The following is a 16,785-nucleotide window of genomic DNA, read 5'->3' on the forward strand; positions in this document are numbered from 1 at the left end:
GGTGTTAGCTGGGGGTCTGAGTTCACTTTTATGCAAGTGGCTAACCAGTTGTGCCAACACCACTTGTTAAATAGGCTTTCCTTGCTCTATTTAGGACTTCTTGCTCCTTTATAAAAAACTAGGTGGTTATATGTCTGAGGAACATTCTCTGAGTACTCAAGCCTATTCCATTGATCTGAGGGTCTGTATTTATTCCAATACCATGCTGTTTTTATAACTATTGCTTTGTAATACAGCTTAAAATTGGGGAAAGTAATGCCTCCCATATTCCTTTTTTCAAGGAGAGCTTTAGGTATTCGAGGTTGTTTATTGTTCCAAATGAATTTCAGAAGTGTTTGATCCACTTCTTTGAAGAATATCATGGGTATCTTTAGAGGAATCGCGTTAAGTCTGTACAATGCTTTTGGAAGTATTGCCATTTTAATGATGTTGATCCTGCCAATCTATGAGCAGGGTATGTGGTTCCATTTCCGCGTGTCCTCTCTTATTTCTTGGAGCAGTGTTTTATAGTTTTCTTTGTATAGATCCTTCACATCTTTAGTTAGGTTGACTCCAAGATATTTGAGTTTGTGTGGCACTAATGTGAATGGGATTGTTCTCTTAATGTCCATTTCTTTTCTATTATTATTACTGTATAAAAAGGCCATTGATTTTTGTGTGTTAATTTTGTAGCCTGCCACTTTGCTATATGAATCTATTATTTCTAGAAGCTTTTTGGTAGAGTCTTTAGTGTTTTCTAAGTAGAGTATCTTGTCATCTGCAAACAGTGAGAGCTTGACTTTTTCTTTTCCTATCTGGATTCCCTTGAAATCTTTTTTTCGCCTAATCGCCATAGCAGGTACTTCCAGTACTATGTTGAATAGGAGTGGTGAGAGAGGACAGCCTTGTCTTGTACCAGAATTTAGAGGGAAGGCTTTTAGTTTTTCTCCATTGAGGACAATATTTGCCTCTGGCTTGTGGTAGATGGCCTTAACTATATTGAGAAAGGTTCCTTTTATTCCTATCTTGCTGAGAGTTTTCATCAAGAATGAGTGTTGAACCTTATCAAATGCTTTTTCTGCGTCTATTGATATGACCTTGTAATTTTATTTTTCTTGTTGTTTATGTTGATAGATTTATGGACGTGAAACCATTCTTGCATTTCTGGGATGAAACCTACTTGATCAAATTGAATGATCTTCTTGATGAGGTACTGGATCCTGCTCGCCAGGATTTTGTTGAGGATCTTTGCATCTGTGTTCATCAGGGATATTGTTCTGTAATTTTCTTTTTTGGCAGCATCTCTATCTGGTTTTGGTATTAAAGTGATGTTGGCTTCATAGATGAGCACCATCTTAATAGAGAATTCAGGTTATTTCACCAGGGCATCTGTTCAATACAGATGAAAGTGGAAAAGTAGGACTTGACATTCAGTGATCAAATTGGCCTCTGAACCAGAGCATAAAGAAATCAGAAAATGAGCACTGGATTCAAGTAGTTCATGCCTACTAGATAAAGGGTTCAGCATTTCTGAAATGCCAGCAGTCAAGGCAGGAATAGGAAGAAGTTTAAAATGCTGAGTGTGACCAGGGGTTGATCTCCCAAAGGAGATAAGTAACAAAGGATCACAGAAAGAGAACTAGGGTGTCTGTACATGGGTCTGCTGAAGGAAAGTGAAAAGGAAAAGGAAAGTGAAAGAACTTAGCATTTGGAAGGTGGGACAAGATGAGAATTCCTGGACCCATGTCATATCTGTTTTTATAAATATATGGAAATATTTATTTTTTTAATTTACTTTATTTAAAGAAAAAGTATCACACATCGACACAATTGATTATAATGCATTTGTTTCCAGATAAGTGAAATTAAATTATTTTAAGAATCATAGAAAATAATAAAGGAAAGTGGAAGAATTAAAGAATAAAAGGAAAAGAGAGAAGTACAGTGACAAGCAAATACCTGAAAATCATTGTATTTTTAAATAGGTGATTAAGTCATTGGCAGAAATTTAGTAGGCTCTTGTTCAGTTATTTACTTTTTTCTGAACATTAAGTGACTTCATTTACATATTTGCATCTAAATTGTTGTGCCCTATAGGTGTGACAGTATTAAACACATATGAAGTGGTTGATTGACTGTTACTGTTAATACTGTGACTTTTGTGGAAAGTTTTTTACGCAGCCAAGCCTCAATCAGGACCATGGGATCAAACCTCCTGTCTATTATGTAGTTTAGAGCCAAGATAAGTCCCTGAGGCAGAGACGGCCACACTTGGTGAAGAGTTGGCTCCAAGAGTTGGCATGGCAGCACCAGAGCAGAGAGGTGTGGGAGGGGAGAATTGAGGCTCAGGAATAGCAGGTGCAAAGGTCCTAAACCTTCTGTGTATAGTCAGGAAGGGCAAATGTAGAAGTCCAGGGTGGAGAAGTAGAAGTTTTGTTATGAGAAGAGAGGGTGGGTGCTAGAGGTGTGACTTGACTGGTGACTTGAGGTGCTTGATTTTTAATGACTTTCAGCTTATTTGAAAGGGCTGGGCCAGGATTCAACAAGGATGCAAATACTTCCTCCCAAACTGGGCTAGGGTGCAAAGGTCATTTTCTCTGTAGGGCCCCATCCTAGAACAAGTGCTCAACTGACTCTGATTCATCTAGGCAGGGGCAGGACCAAGACTTCTGGGAGATGGGAGGTATAAGTGGAGGTTGGCTGCTGCCAGATGGGAATCCCAAATGGCTAGCATTTGCCTCAGCTTCATCCCAGCCTCAACCTTGTTGGAGACAGCATGTTGGGCCTCCTTCTAATCTGGGCTGGCCTCTCAGTGGCTTGTGTGTTCTTTGTGGGGGCTCTGTGGGTATTCTTCAGTCATTTCTTCCTCGTTGATATTCCACCAGGAATCTTTGCCTTTTTCAATTCATCTTTGAGCTGCTGTTAACATGGGTAAGTCCCACTGTTTGCCTTGTCCCCTTCTCCTGAGGATTCAGGGGAACAGGAAAACACAGGCCCAAAAGGTTCTTGTGTCAGCTGACTATACACAGTGTTTGATGGTATCTGCTCAATCCTGCATCCTCACCCTTGGGAAATATTGTAGGGATCTACCTATTTCTAGGGTTGCTCCAAGGATGCTAATAATTTACAAAATGCAAAAACAAGTCCTGTGTCTTCCTCACAGATTCTTTGAAAGGAGGAGAGAGGACCAAATTGGCAAAAGACTGTTTTAACAGTGCAGCCCTGTGGCTTTAAAACTTTGGCATTTGTTAATGTCTGGTAGAGAATGGTAGGGATGAAGTAGTGTGGATTCCAAAAGACAGAGGAAAGTGGCCCCAGAGAGCACCTGTTTTAGCAATTCTTTCTTGGAAAGCAAGGTGCTTTGTGTCTCAGGGAGAAATCTGGTAGGAGGGGAATCCTACTCCAGTTCTGCTTATGAAAGTTGGAGCTTAATTCTTCCAGTTGTCCTGACCTTGACATAGTCTGGTTCCCAATAGAGTGACTCAGTTTCCTCATCTTTAGGAGAGGGGCAAGCACAGCCTTAAGTCAGTGGCATTTGGTAGTTAAACATGAGTTAAAACTTTTGTTCATTGTTTATAGTTGGGAAGGACAGGATGAGAGCCTCACCCTTCTTATTTCCTAGGATCTATTATTTGCTGGCTTTTCTCCATAAAGACACTATCTGTAAATCCTATGTAATAATCTGAAAGTCAACCATAGGTAAAATCAATGTTAATCATGAATTCTGCATTCAGAAATTTGGTGTCTCCTAACAGGAGGGAGAAGATGATAACTAATAAACAATCATGCCTCCCAATGCTCAGATTACTTGAAGGGGTGTCAAGTGTTGTGCAGAGAATTAAGCAGGCATCTGAGTTTTCTGTAACCCAAAGGTGAAAAAAGTTTAAGAAGCCCATAAATTTGGAAGGTGTCAACCTCCCCCCATATATGGTACGGTAGTAGTGCATTTGCCTTGCAAGTGTGAGGCTCTGGCTTCCATGCCCAGAACAGTGTGTTCCTTCTAGTACCTCCTGCAGGAACTCTAAGTACTAAGCCAGGGTTTCCCACATACAACCAGCTGTGTTCCAAAACTCAGAAAAACAGTCACAGTTGTCTTAATTTCTGTCTGATTGAAAGTGCTATATTCCATTATAATGAAGGCGACAAAGCAACACGGAGGAAGCAGGTTTTGAAAATTAGTAGCCAGGGATATCAGGGGCTTTATCAGATTCTTAGCAGCAATAGCAGATAGAATCAAGTATTTTGAACTCAGAGCCAAAGCTATTACAGCACATAGGGCTCTTGCATTGCACATGGCTGTTCTATGTTCAAACCACAGCAGAACTTAGGCTCTGCCAAATGTATTACCTGAGTACAGAGTCAGGAATAAACCATGAGCATGGCCATGTGTGGCCTTAAACCAAACTGGGCTCATCCATTGAAAGAGTAATATCAGCCCAAGCTAGGTTGGTCACATATCGAAGTGAGTCGGGTGTATGGAATCTTCATAGACTTGAATGACCTCAACATTAAATACAAGCAAAAAGGCTCTCCTCTGTAACACAAATATTTTTTATTTCAGGTCATCAAAATCATGCAGGGACACAAAAGACATAAGTGAATTGAGCTCAAGAAAGAGTTTCAAGGAAGTCCAATGGCAAAAGAAAACTTATGTTGGAGAGAGAGTACAGGGTTGATGGGACATTTTTTTGCATGTGGTTGGCCTGGGTTAAGTCCTTAGCACCTCCAATGGCTCTTTGGTCACTTCTCTGAGAGCAGAGCTAGAAGGAATCCTGAGCACTGCTGGGTGTGCTTTTCCAAAGCATATAAAATACAGAATGCCTTGAGGGAGATGCATCTGACAAGCTAGACACCTAGAAAGGTCCTATTCCTCAGAGCCAATATGATCAGAGGCGATATGCTAGGGAAAGGAAAGACTCTGGCCTCCTTAGTCCTGCACTTCCTAGGATGCCCTTGTGCATCGGAAAAGTTCCAGCGCAGCATCACACATTTCCCACCATTCTTGACACCCTTCCAAGTGAATGGAATGAAAAATACTGGCATGTCCAGTTGAGGTAGACTTTGAAAAAAGTCTCAACCTTCAGTTTTTGTCTCCTAACCACGTGCAGGAAGTGTTTGTCAAGATCCTGTGGAGTTCATAGGTGGTTTCAGTCTTTCTTTTTTAACCTTTTTTTTTTGGGGGGGGGGCTATATCCAATGGTTCTCAGGGCTTATTCCCAATCAGTGCTCAGGCATCACTTTAGACAGCATCTGGAAATTATATGGAATGCTGCAGTTTACCCTGGTCAGCAGAGTGCAAGGCAAGTGCTCTACCCACTGTATTATGGCTTCAGTTCCAGAGAGTCTTGACTTTCTTAAGGTTTTATTTGTAATCAGTATAGAAAGGAGTAACATTTTTCCTTCAGGCCTTTGTCCTAGCGTCTCTTGGTCAAAGGGAAGTCCCTCCAATACTAGGCTGGCTTGAACTAAGACTGGAGTTCAGGAACTTGCTGGGCACTAGTCAGAAATGGCTTGTCATGCAGACTCAGCTGCTCTAGAGGACACTCTGTGATAACTACTACACCCTGGGGCTACTGCAGTTTCCACACCTGAACCATAGCATGGCAGAATTGAAAAGAATCCAATATGAGTGAATCAAATTCACAAAAGAACCTCCCCCCACAGTCAGGTAGCAAACTCAAACAATTCTGAAACTTAGGTTGTTTTATGAGATTTCACTGTGGTTGTAGGTTGCTGGCAGAGCTCAGCCTCCATTGTTGTTCCGTCATGGGGCATGCTCCTCCCCATGAGAAGAGCAATAGGAGAGACTAAGCCTCTTTGCCAGGCATTCACATTCATTCACATTATTACACTCCTGCCCCCTTTATATTAACTGTCCAGCTTGAAAGGGAAGTCATGGAGAGAACTCGAGGCTCACAGAGATTGGGTACATGTGATTGGAAGGCTCACAACTGGGGTAAGTATGATAAAGTATTTCCCCCGGGTTCCTTGACAGATACAGAAGATGCCTAAGTATAACTAACCAGTAATGTTCACTGATTTCATCCACTTTCTGAAGTGCATTTGGGGTGGATCCAGCCTGAGTGGTCGTCTGTGTTGACAGCATTGGCAGTGGCTGTCATGATGTGTCAACATCTTTTGAAGTGTTCCCATCTTCCAAATATCCATGTACAAATGGTCATTTATGCTGATCTCCATGGCCTCGATTTCCAGTCTCCATCAAATCAACATCCCATTAGTGTCTAGGAATTTTGCCATGTATTGTTTAATGACCTACTTAAATATTGACCCCTCCTGGAAAAGAGGCATGATCACAGGTGCCAATCTGCCCCCTGAAATCAGGGAGAAATACAGGAAAAGGTTGAGCCATGAGAACATCTCCAAGAAATTCAAACAGAAGGGTTACCACCAGAAGCCTGTACCACCCTTGAAATGCCAAAATGATTTGGCATATCAGGAGATGCACCTGTGCTGGATATTATCGTAATGTGACCACTGTTGGTAGAGGATGAAGTGATCTCTCAAATGCCTGACGCTTTCATTGTGAGCTGATTATTTGAGTATCATTATTTCCAGGACCACATGCTGCTGTACAAGAAGAGGCTGGGGGACTTGGATATCTCAGTGACTTGGTTACATGTGGAGGATGGTTTCCATGGATCACTCATCTTGATTAACATTACCTTTTGGTATACTTTCCATGCTCTTGGAGAATTATGAATTATGAATGCTATAGTTGATTTTATCAAGAGATTGTGTCCTGGTTCTTCTGACTGCAGGTACATAAAAGGTGGGTTCCTCCATGCTCTGCTACATATATAGAAGTTCTTTTGTTAAGTTAGGGAAGGTAAATTGGGGTAAGGCTGGGTGTTCAAGTTTTCATGTCCTACCTGGTGGCCCCAGGTTCTAGAATCAAGGAATGCAAGTGTCTGATGTCTTAAAATGAACAGTGAAGAGGGACCTTGCCTTGCACTTGTTGAAAAAATCTTGAGTTAACCTGGGTTCCCCCAGGGGTGAATGAACTTCAAAATGCAATCACAGTGGTTCTTAAACAACGGCCTGTGGGCCACATATTGTATTTGTTTCCATTTTGTTTCTTCACTTCAAAATAAGATATACGCAGTGTGCATAGGAATTTGTTCATAGTATTTGTTTTTTACTATAGTCTGGCCCCCCAGCAGTCTGAGGGACAATAAACTGGCTCCCTGTTTGAAAAGTTTGAGGACCACTGCTAGAGGGAGAAAGAGAGCCAAAAAACAGAAATACCCACTTGGCTGGGCCATGGGCTATGACAAATGTATCACATATAATCTTATGGACCCTTTCTTATCTGGCTCTGATGCTCGAATTGGAAGAGTGGGGTCGATATGTTGATTTCATTTTCCCTTCAGATGCTTGGTGGTCATTTTCCTCTTGTCCTCCAGCCTCTGAGCTCTGAATCATGATCTAGAATTTTTAAGAGAACAAGTGTAGGCTTATCGTGGTGGTGGGTTAGAGTGGCAGGTAAAATATTCTTTCTACCATTTGGATTTAATATTAGACTTCCAGCTAGGGTTTCTATATTAGCTTAGAGTGCTCAGAGAAGTAAAGGCTGAATAGAAGGCACGAGTGAAGTCAGAAACTCAATAGCGGGCCGGGAGAGATAGCACAACTGGTAGGGCATTTGCTTTGCAGACAAACACAGGACACAGGACGGAAGGTGGTTCAAATCCCAGCATCCCATATGGTCCCCTGAGCCTTCCAGGAGTGATTTCTGAGTGCAGAGCCAGAAGTAACTCCTGTGTGCCACTGGATGTGACCCAAGAACAAAACAAAATAAAACAGAAAAAACAAAAAACAAACAAAAAAAAACAAAAAAACCCCACCAAAACAACCAACCAAACAAACAAACAAAAAACTCAATAGCAGTTTGATGAAACTACATCCTGTTAACACTGGAAAATGGAAGGCCAATATGTGGAAGAAAATGAGTATTGAGAGCTATTTATCTTATGAGATGGACCTGGCTCAAATATCCTATTTAAGGAAGAGAATTTTTGGTATAGGTGTCTGTAAATTTGGGGGCTTAATCAGGGATGTTGGCTTTAGAAACCCAAACAATAATATCAACCTTCTGTTCTCTACCCCTTTGCTTACCTTAACTCTCACTCATAAAAGCAGGTTCTTGAGCAGCTCTGGGCTTCCCCTCTGCTAACGCCACATCAATTCTGTTGGACTTGCCTCATTCACAACAGTCCCAGCTGAAATCACATGGAACTCTATGACTCCTTTTATTCTGAGTGGTGAGTGGAGTTGACACAGAAAAGGAAATGGAATGTTTTGACTAGATGAAAACTTGAGCCCCCACACCCAAAGCATGAGTAAAGTTAATATTTTGAAACCCTCTTTACATAGAAGCACTCTAGGCCCAGAGAAGAACAGCTGTGCTCATCAAATGTCTCTTTCCATTAGCTGAGCAGGTGTGGTTCAAGTCCACTTAGTTGGCTGGTTGCTGCCCAACTCACATAATCTTGCAACTCCTTACCTCTTAGAGCTGCAACTCTTGTCTTTTCTATGATTATGTCTGAAATAAAAATTTTTGTACTCAGTGGCCCATAGAGTCATTTCTGGTTGAATTAGGCATTCAGGCTGGCAGAACAAATAATGTTTTTGATGTTTATTGTCTGTGAACATTTTATTTTATTGGGAGTAAATTGGTCTACAAAAGTCTTACTGTTGCCTTCCTGGGAGCCGGGAGTCAGGCAGGAGGAGGTTTGGCAGGCCCACGCCATGCCGGTGGCCTGCTTGGCCAGGCCTAGGGGGGGTGCGGGATTTGGGTAACCCCAGCACCCCTCTGCCGCCTTGCTCCAGATCTCCAGGGCTTCCCCGGGCCACACCCCTGGGCAAGCCGGTGAGTTGGGTCCCTTGGTGGAGCTTGAAGGACCCTAGGCCTTCCCCCACTATCCATGCGGCTCCTTAGGGAGGGTCTGGGTGGGGCTCTGAACTTCTGTTCTCCCAGCTTCTTGAAGGATCTCTCCTTCCTGGGAGCCGGGAGTCAGGCAGGAGGAGGTTTGGCAGGCCCACGCCATGCCGGAGGCCTGCTTGGCCAGGCCTAGGGGGGGTGCGGGATTTGGGTAACCCCAGCACCCCTCTGCCGCCTTGCTCCAGATCTCCAGGGCTTCCCCGGGCCACACCCCTGGGCAAGCCGGTGAGTTGGGTCCCTTGGTGGAGCTTGAAGGACCCTAGGCCTTCCCCCACTATCCATGCGGCTCCTTAGGGAGGGTCTGGGTGGGGCTCTGAACTTCTGTTCTCCCAGCTTCTTGAAGGATCTCTCCTTCCTGGGAGCCGGGAGTCAGGCAGGAGGAGGTTTGGCAGGCCCACGCCATGCCGGAGGCCTGCTTGGCCAGGCCTAGGGGGGGTGCGGGATTTGGGTAACCCCAGCACCCCTCTGCCGCCTTGCTCCAGATCTCCAGGGCTTCCCCGGGCCACACCCCTGGGCAAGCCGGTGAGTTGGGTCCCTTGGTGGAGCTTGAAGGACCCTAGGCCTTCCCCCACTATCCATGCGGCTCCTTAGGGAGGGTCTGGGTGGGGCTCTGAACTTCTGTTCTCCCAGCTTCTTGAAGGATCTCTCCTTCCTGGGAGCCGGGAGTCAGGCAGGAGGAGGTTTGGCAGGCCCACGCCATGCCGGAGGCCTGCTTGGCCAGGCCTAGGGGGGGTGCGGGATTTGGGTAACCCCAGCACCCCTCTGCCGCCTTGCTCCAGATCTCCAGGGCTTCCCCGGGCCACACCCCTGGGCAAGCCGGTGAGTTGGGTCCCTTGGTGGAGCTTGAAGGACCCTAGGCCTTCCCCCACTATCCATGCGGCTCCTTAGGGAGGGTCTGGGTGGGGCTCTGAACTTCTGTTCTCCCAGCTTCTTGAAGGATCTCTCCTTCCTGGGAGCCGGGAGTCAGGCAGGAGGAGGTTTGGCAGGCCCACGCCATGCCGGAGGCCTGCTTGGCCAGGCCTAGGGGGGGGGCGGGATGTGGGTAACCCCAGCACCCCTCTGCCGCCTTGCTCCAGATCTCCAGGGCTTCCCCGGGCCACACCCCTGGGCAAGCCGGTGAGTTGGGTCCCTTGGTGGAGCTTGAAGGACCCTAGGCCTTCCCCCACTATCCATGCGGCTCCTTAGGGAGGGTCTGGGTGGGGCTCTGAACTTCTGTTCTCCCAGCTTCTTGAAGGATCTCTCCTTCCTGGGAGCCGGGAGTCAGGCAGGAGGAGGTTTGGCAGGCCCACGCCATGCCGGAGGCCTGCTTGGCCAGGCCTAGGGGGGGTGCGGGATTTGGGTAACCCCAGCACCCCTCTGCCGCCTTGCTCCAGATCTCCAGGGCTTCCCCGGGCCACACCCCTGGGCAAGCCGGTGAGTTGGGTCCCTTGGTGGAGCTTGAAGGACCCTAGGCCTTCCCCCACTATCCATGCGGCTCCTTAGGGAGGGTCTGGGTGGGGCTCTGAACTTCTGTTCTCCCAGCTTCTTGAAGGATCTCTCCTTCCTGGGAGCCGGGAGTCAGGCAGGAGGAGGTTTGGCTGGCACTGGTAATCTCTGTCCAGTCTACATTTTCAAAATCGCGTGGGGGCTATTGCCCCCGCGCGCACAAGAAACATTAATAGTACTCTCACAAGAAACATTACTAGTACTCACTATCATTGAATTATGTTTTTATGTATGCAGAATGTCCATTTTGTACTCTGCCCTTTTGCATACCCCTTCATAAGTTCATATTTCTCTTTAACTTCTTTAACTCCTATCATCATTACTCCTTTTTTACCCTTTCTAACTTAAGTACTCTTGAGTCCTAATTCACAGACCAAAGTGGTGCCCTAGAGTTAACACCCACACAACTATTTTAAAAGGCATAAAAAGGACACATATCTTTTCAACATTTTATGCGTGTTTTCTTTGACGGCTATAACTTTTGCTAAATACTTTCTTATACAGTGATGATCCCCCCCCATTTTTTTTTATCTTCTCTTTGTGAACTACTCAATATGGAATTTGGTGTGAAAGAATCCCTCAGTTTAATACTTATGTTTGAACCAAGTCATGGGTCTTGTTGGAAATGTTCTTATGCCCCCATATATCTGATAGCACCACGTGGCTTTATATCTTGTTTGCGTAGGCACACTGACATGGGAAAATACTATACATACCAATAAGTTCTTATCTAATAGAAAGGGGAACACACAAATCTTGTAGTACAATGAGACCTTACACCCTGAACATTGACATAAAGACCTGGCACAGGCCTCAGAAGAATGGACATTCTCCATTTACCCCTTGATCTACAGAAGACATTTACAAAACATCCAAGGTTGTATATAACATCACCCGGAGGCATTCCTGTACCAGGGACGACCCTACAGCTGCTCTGACATCGATCTACTCAAAAGAGACATCCCTTAGCACTGAGAAGACAACAAGAACAATGACCTGTTTACTGGACAGGGCTTGCTGTATTGCCCATTTATGGTGAGGTTTGTCTATAACATCACCTGGAAGCAATCCTCTACCACGGAAGACCCTACCACTGCTCAGACATCGTCCTGCTCAAAAGAGACTTCCTTTAACACTGAGAAGACTTAACAACAACAACAACCTGCTTATAGGACAGGGCTTCCTGCATTCCCCTTTCATGGTGAAGTGAAACGAGAAGGCACTCCTCATCATGACTTCAATGTAGGACATGCAGATTCCAGAATCTTTAATACAGAAACATGAGACCAACAACAGAGACTCTGTGATAAGTGTGTTGGCGCTACGGACAATGTCTTGGAGCGAACGATAACTTTCCTGAGGCCTAGAGCTGGTCTTATGCCGGGAAACTTCAGGGGTAGGATCTCTTTGTATTTAGGCCAAGGCTATTCCTTTCCATGCCTCTCATATTTTGGTGGGCCTATGCAAACAACAATTGCCACTCTAACACCGTTTTTACTGTGCTCCTTTGACTCTAATCCTTAAAACACACCCACTTAAAATTTGAGGTTAACTTAAGCTAATATGCATGTACATGGAAATGTAAAAAACACTATGCCTCTAATGTTTAAGGAGTTACGTAAGCTTGATGGCTTTAGATTGCCTTGTGTGCTGTTAAGAAATATTATAATGTGCTACAATCTGGGGACTTGAGGGAAAAAGTAATTGCACATGGATTCTGTTTTATTTATCTTAACTTTTTTTGGTGAAAATTCAAAGTTAAGATATCAGCAAGGGGACTTCTTCTGATAATTATGTTATGGGTGATTGTCCTTCCACTGTAACTTTACCTTATCCTCTTTCTTTGCATCTTTTGTTCTCATAATTCATAATAAAAAATTATAAAAAAAAAAAAAAAAAAAAAAAAAAAAAAAAAAAGTCTTACTGTTGGTATGCTTTAGCTCTGCCATGATACCACAACACAGCACCTACCACAGTGCCTCTACCCTTCTATTACCGTTTCTGGGAGTCCTCTCTTCACTGCTCCTTCCATGGCAGTTCTTCCTAGGACTCAAGTCTAATAGCCAAAGCCCAGGAAAGACAAAACTGTCCAGACAGGTGTTTTCCTATTTATCTTCTTGATTTGAATGACTTTGTAATTGATTTTAAGGCCTAAGAATACAAAGTGAGTATTTTCTCCCACTAACACCCGTGCACCCAGGTTGTTTTCCCAAGAAATTTCTACATCTTTTCTGGAAATAATGACCCATACGGTACTTGCCTTGCATGTGGTGACTCAGGTTCAATCTCAGGCACCCGATATAAGCACCCCTTAGTACTACCTGAATGATCTCTGAATTCACAGCCACGAGTATGTCCTGATGAGAGCCAGGTGTGTTCCTCCCAAAATGAAAAAAATAGAATTTATATTTATTTACTATAATTGTTTTTTTATTAAAACCAGATATCAAAGAAATGTGAAAAATTGTAATTCTTTTCAGTAAATATTTTGTTTTAAGGATTCAGTGCGATAGGACAGTGGGTTTGGCATTTGCCTAACATGCAGCCCAACCTCATTCCATCCCTTGAGCCCCATATGTTTCCCTAATTTATCCAGGAGTGATTTTTGAGCTCTGAGTCAGTTAATATCAAGTGGAACTTTCCTCCAAATCTCAATCTTCTTTCTGTATAATAAATATTGTTTACTCTACCCAGTGTCATTGTAGTAAATGGCGTTCATTTTTATTAAACAAACAAATAACAAAAATCAATCCTCTATACAATACTATGGTACAAAACACACATTAAAGCCACACACATTTTCATAATGTGTTGTTGGGAAGATATGAGTATAATTGTTTCTATGAGCAGGTACAAAATATTTCCAGTAGCACTAATAAAATTAATTTCTTTTATAAAGCCATGATAGGGATGGACAGAGAGATTGTTTAAAGTTCAGGTATGTAGGTCTTCAATTAAACCCCAGCACCATATAGTCTTCTGAATTTTCTCTGAAGGTGCATAAATTCGTCTGGGTGCGGTCATATGGTATCTGATCCCTGATCACCAGAGTACCATAGTACCCAAGTAGCATCACAAATACCACAGTACCCAAGTAGCAATGCATATCTAGGGTAGGAGTGATAGCACAGTGGTAGGGTATTTGCATAGCATGTAGCTTACCCAAGACGGACCTAGATTCAATCTCTGGCAACCCATATGGCCCCCCAAGCCTGCCAGGAGTGATTTCAGAGTGCAGAGACAGGAGTAACCTCTGAGTGTCACTGGGTGTGGCTACACTCTCCCCCAATCCCCCAAAACAAACAAATAAATCAATGTAACATCTGGACCTCACGTTGATCCATGTGGCCTGTGTGAAAATCACAATCCTAGTGAAGTTGGTTATGTTTGGGTATTGCATTATACTGCCATAAAGGGAGTTTCCTTTTAAGGACAGATAAATTTGTTAAAGAAAAATAAAAGACCCTATTGTATTTGGTTACACTGCATAAAATGGGTCTTTCCCTTTAAGGGTGGAGAAATCTGTTAAAAAATGATCCCTTTGTAACTGTCATGTAGAGGCTATTGAACATGGGGTAGGGGGTTATAAAAAAAACCCCAGCTGGAGTGCAGGATCGGCCTTTTTTAAAATTATAAAATCTTTATTTAAGCACCATAATTACAATCATGATTGTAGTTGGGTTTCAGTCATAAACAGAGTACCCCCTTCACCGGAGCAATATTCCCACCACTGATGCCATGATCTTCCTCCTCCCTACCCCTGCCTGTATTCGAGACAGGCATTCTACTTCTTTCATTCATTAACTTTGTCATGTTAGTTGTTAGTGTAGTTATTTCCCTAATAGCATTCACTACTCTTGGGGGTGAGCTTCATATTGTGGGCCAGTCCTTTCGGTCCTTCACTCTATTGTCTCTGGGATTATTACAATAATGTCTTTACTTTTTTTTTAAAAAACACATAGATGAGTGATCAGCTTTTTCACCTAGCTTTTCAACTGGCAGTTTCTCCTGAAGCTGACTGCATTTCCTGGATAGCTACACTGGAAAACCTGTTGGCTGGACTAGCTGTTTTGGCTACCATGTAGCTCCTTCCGTTTTTTTTTCCCCTTACTCTCTGGTCCTCTATCTGACTGAATTCTTGCCTTGGTCACAACCTCAGTTCTCTCTTTCCATCTCTCTGCCCAAGGCCCCTAGTGTCCCTACTCTGCCTTTTTCTCCATTAAACCAGTCTACAGAAAAACCCTTCTTTATAAAGTAGTAGAATGCCTTCTCAGCCTAAGGCAGGAGGTAGCTTTTGGCAATTGGTGCCTAAAAAAGTTGAACGATGTTATACTGGCTAATTTATATAGTGATCCTGTGATCAAGGCAATGATTCCTTCATGGATCAGGACCCTAATCTCACTATGGATTAAATGTCTAATTATTTCCTTGCTGTCTAATTACAAAAGTAATGTATAATGTGTAATATAAAGGAAACACTAATTTGTATGGTGATTGTGATAATGTTATGCTGGAGCATTTACTTACAAATTTCAATAAAAATGAACAATAAAATAATAAATGATTACTTAAAAACATCACCATCAGTCCCTCTGACATCACCCCACTTGTAAATTAAACCAGACCAAATAAAATCTCATCACAAATGCCATTCTCTCAGCCTGACATGCGCCAATTCCTGGAATAAAGTTACCCCTATCCAGAGGTAGCAGCTAAAACAATTTTTTGGGCCACACCCTGTGACGCTCAGGGGTTACTCCTGGCTATGCGCTCAGAAGTTGCTCCTGGCTTCTTGGGGGACCATATGGGACGCCGGGGGATCAAACCGCGGTCCGTCCTAGGCTAGCGCAGGCAAGGCAGGCACCTTACCTCCAGCGCCACCGCCCGGCCCCAGCTAAAACAATTTTAATGGAAGATAATGCACAGGTGAATTTTACAGAGCCAATACCAACACAAGGGAGAGGAATTTTTCCAGTTGAAATCAGGGCTCGATCTCAAATCAAACCAAAGCTAGAATACATGGTTAGCACAACTGGTGGCAGCCAGAGAAACATTCATCTTTCAGGCATGACACAAATTCTAGCACTTCAGATGATGATGATCCAATTAGTACACATTGAGACTCAGAGTCTTAAAATACTTCCCCAAAGTGAGATCAGAACTTAACAGATCAATGTGTTGTGAACTGACTTATCTCAAGTGCTAAAAATTAATTCATTGGGCAACTTGAAGAAAGCGTGTGCTGCCTATGAACCCACTTCTCCAAATTGTACTTAATATCTGTCAATTTTGAGTAAAAATGAACTTTGACCACACAAAATTTTCAGTTCATGGCCAAGGTTGCATGAGCTCCTAGCAATATCTAGTACAGAATATCTAGTGGAGAATCTGGTACAGCAATGAGATCAAGCCAAATTGCATAATTTAGGCAGATCTGGCAGAAGATTGCCTGAGATCAAATTACTTTTAACATGTTGGTAGGAGAATATGAATTCAAAAAAGGAAGAAAATGAAGAAAACTACCATGTACTTGCTTAACCTATGTGCAAGATCTTGGGTTGGGAACATGGTAAAAAATATCGATACAAATAAGGTTTTTAGAGTCAGCATTACAAAATCTTCCAGGTAGTTACAGTACTTTTTATCTATTTAATTCACAGGAGTGTTTTTTCACCTGGCTATTTGTCCTGGATGCTGGTTGCATTTATAAAACTGCTTTGCTAAAAAAAAAAAAAAAAAAAAACACAACAAAAAAACAACTGCTGGTCTATTTCTACTACTCTATAGCTCCCATCTTTTTCCTCTCTTCTTTGGTCTGCTCTCTGATTAAATCCTTGTCTTGGTCACAACCTCAATTCTAACTCTTACTGTCTCTCTGTCAAGGGGTTGGTTGTATAGTCAACTGGCTTCCCTACACTGCCTGCTGTTTACCCATTAAGCCCAGTCTCCAGAAAAATCCTTTCTTGATAGAGTCATGCCTGCTCAGCCTTTGGTAGAATTGGCTTTTGGCATTTGAATCTAGTGTGTACAAAAATCAAGGTAACCTTTGCTTTATGAAGAGTGGACGAAAGCTGTAAATACTAATTATTCTGAGAGAAAAATATATGACTCACATGATTTATACTATAGAAAGAGTCAACTACAGAAATAGTCTCAACTATAGAAAGTCTCAGTTGGGAAAGCTAAGCATTAGAGTTGAGGGATGAATCCTTTGGTGCTAGGCCAATGCTAAACCAATGGAAGGAAGCAATAGCTGCAAAGGCCAAGATGAAGTGGAGATAAGCATCCTTTCAACATTCTGAGGTTCAGAACATATTTGTCCTGACCTACTTGCTTAGTGAATTTGCTTTATTCTCTTT

Source organism: Suncus etruscus, chromosome 6, assembly GCF_024139225.1.
Source record: "Suncus etruscus isolate mSunEtr1 chromosome 6, mSunEtr1.pri.cur, whole genome shotgun sequence".
Classification (NCBI taxonomy): Eukaryota; Metazoa; Chordata; class Mammalia; order Eulipotyphla; family Soricidae; genus Suncus; species Suncus etruscus.